This window comes from Cucurbita maxima, unplaced genomic scaffold (assembly GCF_002738345.1).
Source record: "Cucurbita maxima cultivar Rimu unplaced genomic scaffold, Cmax_1.0 Cma_Scf00181, whole genome shotgun sequence".
Classification (NCBI taxonomy): Eukaryota; Viridiplantae; Streptophyta; class Magnoliopsida; order Cucurbitales; family Cucurbitaceae; genus Cucurbita; species Cucurbita maxima.
The window spans coordinates 27,570-37,681 of NW_019272197.1; positions in this window are offsets into that span (position 1 = coordinate 27,570).

Here is a 10,112-nt window from a genome sequence, read left to right on the forward strand (position 1 = left end):
AGAAGGAATGCCACCAGTGGTTTAACTGGACTCCTCTATTTGTATTCTGGGTGCTATAGATGCGGCTAAAATCGTACCCGAGACCTTTCGGGGAAGTCCCACGAAGAGATATAGTGTGATTTCTTTATATCCAATTGCTTGCTCAATCCTGAGAAGTCTTCTGTTAACCATCGACGACCTAGTCTGTTGATCCCAAGATGAATGAGAGATCGATGTGACCCTTAGGCGCCTAGTGCGGGTGCTTGCTATGGATCAACCTTTTCTTTCTTCCAACTGTCGTAACACTTCCCGAATCTTCTTTTGTCGGAACAGAAATTCGCTTGACTCTTCCGACTAATGTGCTAGTATCCCTTTTAGGAGTTTGACTCTTCGCGAAGGATTTAATAACCTCTACAGAGAAATGAATTCCACTATCAGAGCTCTCCCACAAGATCCTATAGAAGACCGCGCAAGACCGCCCCCTTTTGGTTAAGCAGCTGTCAAACCAAACTGAATTGAATTTCGCTGTCCGGTATGATTGACTTCTACTCCATTTTTTTAGGTGGCAAAAGCACCGGGATCTCGTGCATTGACTTCTCTACTCATTTCCCTTCGAGGATGGCTAGCTTTTGACTTCTTAAGCCTCCTTCGGATCCTCCATCCCAGAATCTGAACCTAATCAAATTTCTTCAACAGCCTAAGATCCCGCGTCGTGATTCTTTCAATTGAATTAACTACGATCCCTAGATTATTTATTTATTATTTATATTGATTCCAGAAACCCTGGGACAAGAACGATCAAGCTTCTTCTTCTTTGGTTGATGGACTCAGACGTCAAGCTGTGGATATTTGATCTGATTGATTTCATTTCGTTCAAAAGTTGTCTAGGGCAGTCGGTCTTCCCGAACAGGGTAGGACGGTGCCTAAGCCTTTTTTTTCAACTAATCGAAGAGGGCGAGCCGCCCCATAAACCACGTATTCCTCACTCACCTAAGTCCTTACGAATAGAAATGAAATAGAAGAAAACGTTCGCTAACAAGAAAAAGGTGGTCCAAACATTCTGACCTCGCCTCTAACATTCTCTTAAGCTTCTGCCTATACTATAATAAGCTTATTCCTTCGTTCATCAAGTCCCAACTCTTATAGGTGAACGCGAGCAAGCATATAAGGGTGGACTTTATGCAAGAGGCTTGACTTCGATCTGAGTTAGAACATTAGAATAGGTAAGATAGTACCAAAGCCAATTCCACTACTGTTGAGAGAGAGACTGGCAAGCTTTGAGATGGTTCGCGCGCCAATGGACCCTTCTTCAAGCGAGGCTTTTAAAGTCAAGTATTGTGGGCGTCCCATTATGAGCATATGATTAGTTGCAGCCTGCCCGCAACTTTTGAACATCTTCTGCCCCCCGAACCCCTGCTTCTGCCTGATCATCAAGATCAGTTCAACAGGTCCATCAGGTGACGGAAGGCCCTGAAGATTCTACCCCTACTCCTTCTCACAGGCCCGGTAAGGAACCAGCCTCTCAAAATTGCAAATAAAAAGGAAAGAGAAAGCTAGAGATTCTTCTTATATAGAATATGGGCCGATGTAGAGAAAGATTAGCTCAACTGTTAGCTCATTCATTGTCAACTTTCAATCAGCTTAGGTCTCGAGCTAAAGGATCTGCCCTTGTCGTCGAGTGCGCCCATTATCTTCTTTGAATAGGCCGCTTTAAGGAGACTTTTGACGTCCTACCCATGAGGATCTCTTATAGATCAAATTGCCCAATCTAGTTCAATCCTGAGTTGATCCATCTCTATTGACTATAGTCAAGGATGGAGATCCCAAAAGGCCAAAGAAGGAAAAGTCTCTTCCCTCCCTTAGATCAATCACTGAGCCCAGGCCCGACCCCTGCAAAAGCCAATCGATTGAATGCTGTCGGTTGTAGCTAAAAAAAAGAGAAGAAAATAGGATGGGCGACTCAGGAGCATCTGCAACTCCACTTCTTGAAATAGGCATCCAGCCTGCAACTTTCGCTGGCTCACTACCTATTCAGATATGATCTATCCTTTATTCAATATTCAATAGAAAGAGGGGAAATTCTTCAATCCAATGCAGACCATCGACCTCCTGGGCCAGCTATCTTTCAAGGGCCTAGTCAAAGGAAAGCAGCTAGAATCCCACTCTTTTAATCGAAACCGGGTCGTATGCCAAGTATCTAATCTCTGTGTCTCAAGGAGGAAGAGTAGCAAAGCAAGGATATCGAAGGATATCGGGAGCTGAAGAAGAGAGAACTTTCTCAAGCAATGAATAGAAGGCCGCTTTTAGTCCGGGTTTTGAAAGAAAAGAAGAAAGACTAGTATAGTAGGAAGAATTAGTTAGGGAATCCCTTGTTGAAATTCCACCCGGGTTCGTCAGAGGTATAAACCACTAAATCCGGAACCCGAAACTCCCTAAATAGGTTTGACTAGGGTTTGAAACAGAGCTCAAGTGGAGCCAGACTCAAGAGTTCCTTAACTCAATAGATCTCGCTCAATAGCAGCCATAGCTCACTAACTCATAGCAACTGTAGCTCATAGCTACTTGAACTCAAGGACAAGCAAGAATAGATGAAGGAGAGAAAAGGGTGGGATCCCATTCTCTTTCTCTCTGAGGTCTACATTTCTTCAATCCCTGCTTATTGTTCATTAACTATACTCTTTGTCGGCAAATGGCTGAATTTCTATTTCCTATCCGGAGAATTAGAAACTGCTCACTATTGCCAATGGTGGATTTGTTTTGTCCACTTCTCAACTATTACAAAATCTTCACTTGCACAAACCTCCCTCATATGCAGTGGAATTAGTGTCCTAGGCGAAAGATCCTTGATTCACGTCGCAAACAGTCTACATTGACTCCCTCACAGACAGGGCATTCCTTGTCCCCGTCCCTTTTCTTCAGGTTGATGTCGATTCAAATAGTTGTGCTGAGGTTTATGATAGCTTAGCTAGTTGAGCTGAGGAAGTGGATTTCACCATACACCCTATAGCTGGACTCCTTTATAAAGATAAAGAAAAGGGGGCTATGCCAGTTTATTGAAACCTCTGGATAAACTCCTTCTGTTGGAGCGTAATCAAACTCCTTTATTCTTGATGAGTTAGAGTTCCTGTTCAGGAATGATTATTAGCGCCTGTGCGTCGGTCAAATTTCTTTCCTTCAGTGGACTAATCTAGGTAGACATCTGACTTCTTCGCTGGATTGACTAATAACCCCTTATATCTTAGGAGAAGCAAAAGAATCTGACGCCTAAAAGTACCTTCTTCTTAGAAAAACCAAGGAAGTAGGAACAAGGAAAGCATAAAAGCTGGCAAGCTATAAAGCGAATAGTTCCGGACTGAGTTATTCGATCACAGCATGCAAAGATCGTGACTTAGACTTAGTCCTTGACCTTACTACGAATCCCGTGCACGAGTAGAGGTTGCTTTGCTTACTTCAGACAATTACTGACAAGATTCCATATAAGATAACCATCTGCCCTTCTTGCATACCCAAGCGCTCCTCCCAATGAGCCATTTTTTACAAGAAAAAGGGTTCAGTGACCAAAACATCTGAGGCAGCTTCAGCATCTGATGCAGCTAAAATAAAAGCCTAGGTATCCTTTTCTATTACGCAACGACATAGAATGATGAGACATCTATTCAGTCGCCAGTTCAAGTTAGTTGAGATTTGTACTCTCTTTTTATGAGTATGATTTATTTGCAACCGAATACTCTTTGTGGTATGGTATCAACCTGTAAAAAAGCAGGATTCGCGGAAGAGAGATTGGTTTACTACTATTGGTATTGGATGGATTGAGTTAGCGGGGTAGAATACAAGGACAGCCTATACAAGGCTAGACAGCAGCCTATGGTTTGGTTTGTTAGCTCGTGTTGAATAGAATTGAATAGGACTTTGTTCAACAGGTTTGTGCCAAGGTCCCTAGGGCATCAATACATCGGCGGATTAGAGGTATATTGGTTCGATACCTTGGTTGTCAAGTCCCGGGGAAGGACTAATAGAAGCAATGATCAATTTCAATTCAATTCCCCTCCGAGGTACGGAAGAAGATGGAAACCTTGGTCTGAGTTCGCACATGAGTCAAACCCGCCTGCTTATCCTGACCAGTGAACATGAAACCAAACTCAACGAACAAGAAGAGCAGACTGAATGGTATAGCTTTCGGTGCTCTTTCTTCCAGTAGTGTGCTCTTGGAGCTCAGTTTCTTGTTCCACAAGCGGTGCAACTCTACGGTGAAACTCCGCTATCAGCGCCCTTTGCTGCGAGGATAGCTCCTTGATTAGTCGATCGCTTGCGCCCTGCTCAGTTAGCTTCTCTATTCGACAGGAAGTCAATCTTCTTCTTATAGTGGTCCCCTAGCTCGACCCTTTTGTTCCCATTCTCTTGTAGGAGCTTATAGAGTCTTTCCTTATGATCTAGTTCACCTGAATAAATGGATTGGCCTTCCCAATGCCCTTCCTACTATTGTAAATAGCTAGTTGGACCGCCCCTTCGGACCCTAGCGGACTGTCCTTTCACCTTTTTTCGACCCGGAATCACTGGGTTGGAACTCTTTCTTTAGCGGGCTCTATTGCTCCTTGGCACCTTATTTGTTTAGCAAAGTATAGTGCCTCCCCTGCCACTGGCGATCGAAGTCTTGATCTACTCTTTGCTTTTCTTCCTCTCTAAGGAACTGCGTTAAGGGAGCCATACCTTTGCTCAGTATTTCTTTATACTTCTTGGTACGATCTTCCAGACTCCTTCTTTCAATACGAAGTGGAATAGAGAACTTATAATCGTTGGCTTCGAAGCCTCTCCATTGATCTTCTTCGCACCGGTAATACTCATTCATTTCCTCTAGTTTGTCCTTCAGCGCAAGCAGCTCTTCTTTCCTTTCTGTAAGCCGTTGTTTGGTAGAACTCTTCCCCCGGGTAAATTCATTATATTCTCTCTCTCCTCCCTTCCCTTGTCGAGCTTGCTTTGCTTCGTTTCATAGTGTTTAGTTAGAATGAAACTTAACTGCTCAATCACCTATTGATTCTGTCACTGTAACCTCTTTCACTGATCTTTCTTTCTCCTTACTGGGAGTGGGAAAGCCTAAAGATTAATTGGAACTCTTTCACTACTACTGAGCTGAGCCTTGACTTACATATTTATTCACTGCACTATAAACAAGGTCTCACTGCCTGCCTGCTTCTTCCCTCTCCTCTTCTCACTGCTTGCTTCTTTCTCCTTTACCTTCAAACACTACACTGGCAAATCAGCGTTCGGTTTATATAGCTGTGTTACTACAGGAAAAGGAATATGTAATGTAATAGTAGTTAATAGTAGTTCAGTTAGTATGCGGAAGAAGAGAATGAATGAAAGAAAGAGAAGCTAAGCCCCTGCCCGCGGAACCTGCACCTGACCCGTAACCAGCACCTGACCCGGAACCTGAACCTTCTAACTGAACTACAATACAACTACTACTAAAGAATGAAAGAAGGGAGAGACTCAACAAGCAGGAAGGAAGGAAGAATGAGACTGCCCAGGAAGTAGGAAGTCAAGGCTTAACCCTTTTCTTTTCCTGTCCGAGTTTACAAGAAGGGGGACTCTCGGTGAATGATCCTTGCCTGTTCTAGAGTCAATGATCCTTGCTTGTTCTAGAGTCACTGAATTGAATTGGCTGCTTTGCTTTTCAAGCCTCAACCTCAAACCTGAACCTGACCCTATCTTACCTTATTCATTCATAAAGAAAGTCAAGACTCAATCAACCAACAAGAATGAGCCAGACCAGGAAGTCAAGAAAGACGGGAGGAGCCAAGACTAAAGATTCTTTCTCCTGCACCTATTTATTACTATTATTCTTTGTAAAGGAGCTAGCTAATTCATGTACTCTCTTTCCCTTCTGTAACTGTAAAAGAAGATGAAAGGAGTCAGTCAGAATAGAATGTATTTGTCTCGAGCTTCAAACACTCATAACGTAAATAGGCTTGCTTCAATTCCCTCATTCCCTTCTGTGGTAAATAGGAAGGAGGATGGATAGGCGGTTGTGGTTGGCTTCGATTCCCTCATTCCCCTCTCTTTCTGTAGTGTAGGGTTGGTTTCACTCTGATTGAACTCAGTAAAGGAAGGTGCGTGCTATAGGTCTCTTCTCTTCTCTTCTCTTTACCTGCTAGCTATAACTGTAAAAGATATTCATATTCCTTATTCGTTTTCCTTCCCCTCGTAAACAAGTTCAGACTCAACAAGCAAGAATGAGAGACTGCTGACCTACTGAACCTCGGCTTCTCTTTCTTCTCCTTTCTTTCACTACTATCTGTAAACTAAGACTACTGAACCGACACCCTTTTCCCTCATCTCTATTCCTTTCCGGAACTTGTTAAAGCTATTTGATTGAATTGAAGAACGGAACCTTCCCCTCGTCTTTGTTTGCTCCTTAACTTTACAGGAGAAGAGGATTAAATATGATGCTGCTCGGCTGGCTGTAAGGGATAGTCAAAGGATTAGCAGCTGAAAGACTCCTTCCTTTTCTTTTCCTTATTCATTCTAGCTAGTTTACGAACAACCTCACTCTGTAACCTACCTGACTCTGTAACCTTTAGAAAAGAGAGAGATGAATGATCCGTAACTCCCTTCCCTTTCTTTCTTAATGTACCTTCCCTATTTATTTACTGTAACCTAACTAAGAGAACGAGAAGCTCACTCTTGAGTTGCTTTGCTCCTTCCTTCCATTGCCTTTTGATTCTTTAACTGTAAAGGAGGTAAGTAAACTCCTGTCCTGTCTATCCCTTCTTTCACTCCGTCACCTATTTATTCACAGTAAACAAAGACTCCTTATTCATTCGAGTTCACTCCTCTCCCTATTTATTCCTTCAAACACAAGGGAAAGCCGCTAATTCATTTACTCCCCCTTCTTGATTGAACAAGGTAAAGCTATTTGACGGTCTCGTTGCTGCGCTCCTCTCCCTTCAAAGACTCGGTAAAGCTCATTCACCTATCGGTCTCATTGCTTCGCTACTTCACCGGAACTTTCTTTAACTCCCTTTCCTCTCCCTTTCACGAACTGTAAGGAAAGACTCAACTCCTTATTCATTCTTTCTCTGAACCTGAACCTTCTTGCTTTCACTGCTACTGCTCTTTCTCCTTTCTTGAACCGACTCTCCTGTAAGCAAATTCAAGGATGTTCGAAAGATGAATGAGACTCAACCGACACCCTTTTCCTATCCGAGTTGTAAGTCTTTGAAATCAGGGAGACGAAAGAAGAAGAAATGAGAGTTCACTGTCAGTCAATCCTCAACTAAACATGAATGAGACTGTAAACACTCATTCATTCTCGTTCACTGTCAGTCAAGACGAAACACTCCTTATTCATTCTCGTTCACTGTCAGTCAAGACTCAAGCAAGATTCATTCTCCTTACTTAACTCCTATTCATTCTTGAACTAGGGTTTCACTATTCTTTCTTTCACTTACTCTCTGGTGAAGCTGCTTCGGATTGAATTGCCTCTCTTCTCTTGTCCCCGGCCCGGTTCCTTGTCTCACTGCTTGGCTCCTCTCTGTCCCTCTGGGCTATTCCATGTGCTATTGAATCACTTCTCTCAAGTCCCGCCTCGGATCATCCTATTGTTGTAGGCTCAGACTGGGGAACTTATGCAGTTGAAAGTCTAATCTAATTAGCCCATCCCGGAGATGAAATTCCTAATTATGCTGTCTGTCCTCAATCTAAGGATTTAGAGCCGGAAATCAGTTCAAAGGAGGGAGGTTGTAACCCTTATCTCAACAGAATCACTTCCAATATACCTTTAAGCAGTTACTTAAGCCAAAAGCCAAAGGGATCCAACCTTAAGGGTTGTTGTGAATAAAGAAGCCTGGGTCTATACCTTAAATCAGAGAAGGCGGGCCTTACGTACGAAGTTGCAGTAGAATTTCTTCTTCTACTTTGACTTTCTAACCACTAGAGTCAATTTAGTGGACCCTTAGCCCCATGATTCAATTCCTGCACCCAGTGATTCTATTCCTGCCTCTTGCTCTGTGAAAAGTTTGAGGGAGGAAGTCTCAGTTGAGCGATAGTCCTTAACTACTCTGATTACACTACTTAATCACACTGATGAAGACGCAGCGATCTCTTAAGTGGATAAAACGTAGTTTTCAGGCATCATATGGGTGATTGATTTGACCTTCGAATTAGAAGTAAGTCAGTCAGAAGAGTAGTTTTATAAATGTCTTCTTTTTAAACCACTTCCAGCTAGCCTTGTTTGTTGACTAGTTGTATTCTACAGTTTTTCTTCCTAAGGAAGGGCTTCACCAAGAGATGAATAGTCAATGGGAAGAGGGAAGAGAACAGGGACATACCTGACTAGAACTTCTATAGCTGGAAGCCCTGTCCTTTAAAAGTAACATTTCATACTTAGATTTCCTAGCTGATCTGTACAGTAAAGGCGTGAAAGGAGTTAGAATGCTTTCTTGACTTTTGCTTTTGACTTTATTCAAGCAAAGAGGAGTTTAAACCAATCAAATGATCTTTCGGCGGAGAAGAGATATTAACTCTTGCTTCTAAAGTAGCTAATGAAATGAAAGTCTTCCATAAGTAACTTACTCAGTCTCTGCCTACAGAGGAAGAAAGGGGATATGGTAGAGAGGAGCTCTCAGAGCCTATAGATTGAGTCTTTCATACCTGCTTTAATTAGTAGCTTACCGGGGTAGTAATAGATTAGGCAGACAGAAAGTAAGAGATTCAATGGGTGCTGGCATTTCATCCCTTGGTGGCCCTAAGCATACCAAATCCCATTCTTCTAAAGACCTCATGTCTAACTATTCATACTGCCTTCTCAAGCTTTCCTGAATGACTTATCGCTGCTCGGGTTTCTGACTATGACTTGCCTCAAGGAGTTCACAAGAGCAAGAGAACGGGGACTTCGAGGTTAATCACAGTAAGGAAGAAAAATTTCATCCCATGGTTTATAAATTGATTAAACGGGACTTGAGAGAAGACGAACTTTTCGATTCTACTGAATTTCATCTGTCAGTTCAGGGCAATTACCTGATCTTGCTTTTCTTCTTTCTCGCCTACTATATCTGTGATGAAGTAGACTAAAGTGGAGACCTTTAGAATATTGAGTCCCGGTGTAAAGACGAAATCATCATCTCTCAGTCCTGAAGCTTCACTCATTCTTCCTTCCTCCTGGTTCATTCAGATATGGGCAGAGCGAAAGAGAAAGATTTCCTCTGATTTTGCCGGCTATTTTAAGGCTTTGAGAAATGTGAAAAATGGAAAAGCGGATGCCAAATGGGTTTGAAACTCAAGATTTCGCTGTTGTCCTCTTCTTTACCACTTCTTAAGGTTCAAACTACTTAAGCTTCAAGTTTGCTCTTTCTTCTTCCAGTTACTTCCTGGCAGCCTCTACAAGATCTGAAGCAAGACGGGAAAAGTTCGAGACTGAACATTGGCAACGATAGATTACGTTACAGAATAGACTGCTTTAGGCTTTCAATTTCAATAAAGACATTTATCAGCTCCGGGAGTCAAACTAAAAAAAGAATCTAGAATATCACTCTCATCAAAGACTGCAACGCCTCACATTGACTTTCTTTCTAGTCTGTGAAGTCCATCTTCCTCAAGACAGCAAAGAAAGGAATCCAAACCAATCTTTTTTTATTTGATCTTGAAAATGCCCAACTCTATTCTATTTTCTTTCTTCAGTCTGATTTAGGGTTCATCTAAAGAAATAGAAAAAATTCTCATATTGGCCGCTAGGGGCCCGGAAAGTACCTTGAAGGTTATCATGTGAGGAATCACCTAAAAGTCAAATAAGTGAAAAACGTAGGTGAAAGACTATAGAGATCGCCCCCTGTCCTTGCTGTCTCTACAAGATCTGATGAAGGAGGGGATAAAGTAGAAACTTTCTTTCTCTTATTCGTTAAGCTTGTCCTTTAGATTGAGCTCTTGATTTTGCTTTCCCCAACTCATGCTTTGTTTGACTTTCAGTTATCTTAGGCGCCTAAGGACTTTAATGCACACAAATCAAACTCCATGCTTTCTTCTAATTCACTTGTCGGGATTCTATGAAAGAAAATAGAATGATTCTCACTTTATCCTCAACAAGCTCTGAAGCGACTTTGGCACACGAATGCCATTACTGGCAGAGGGAATGAGATAAG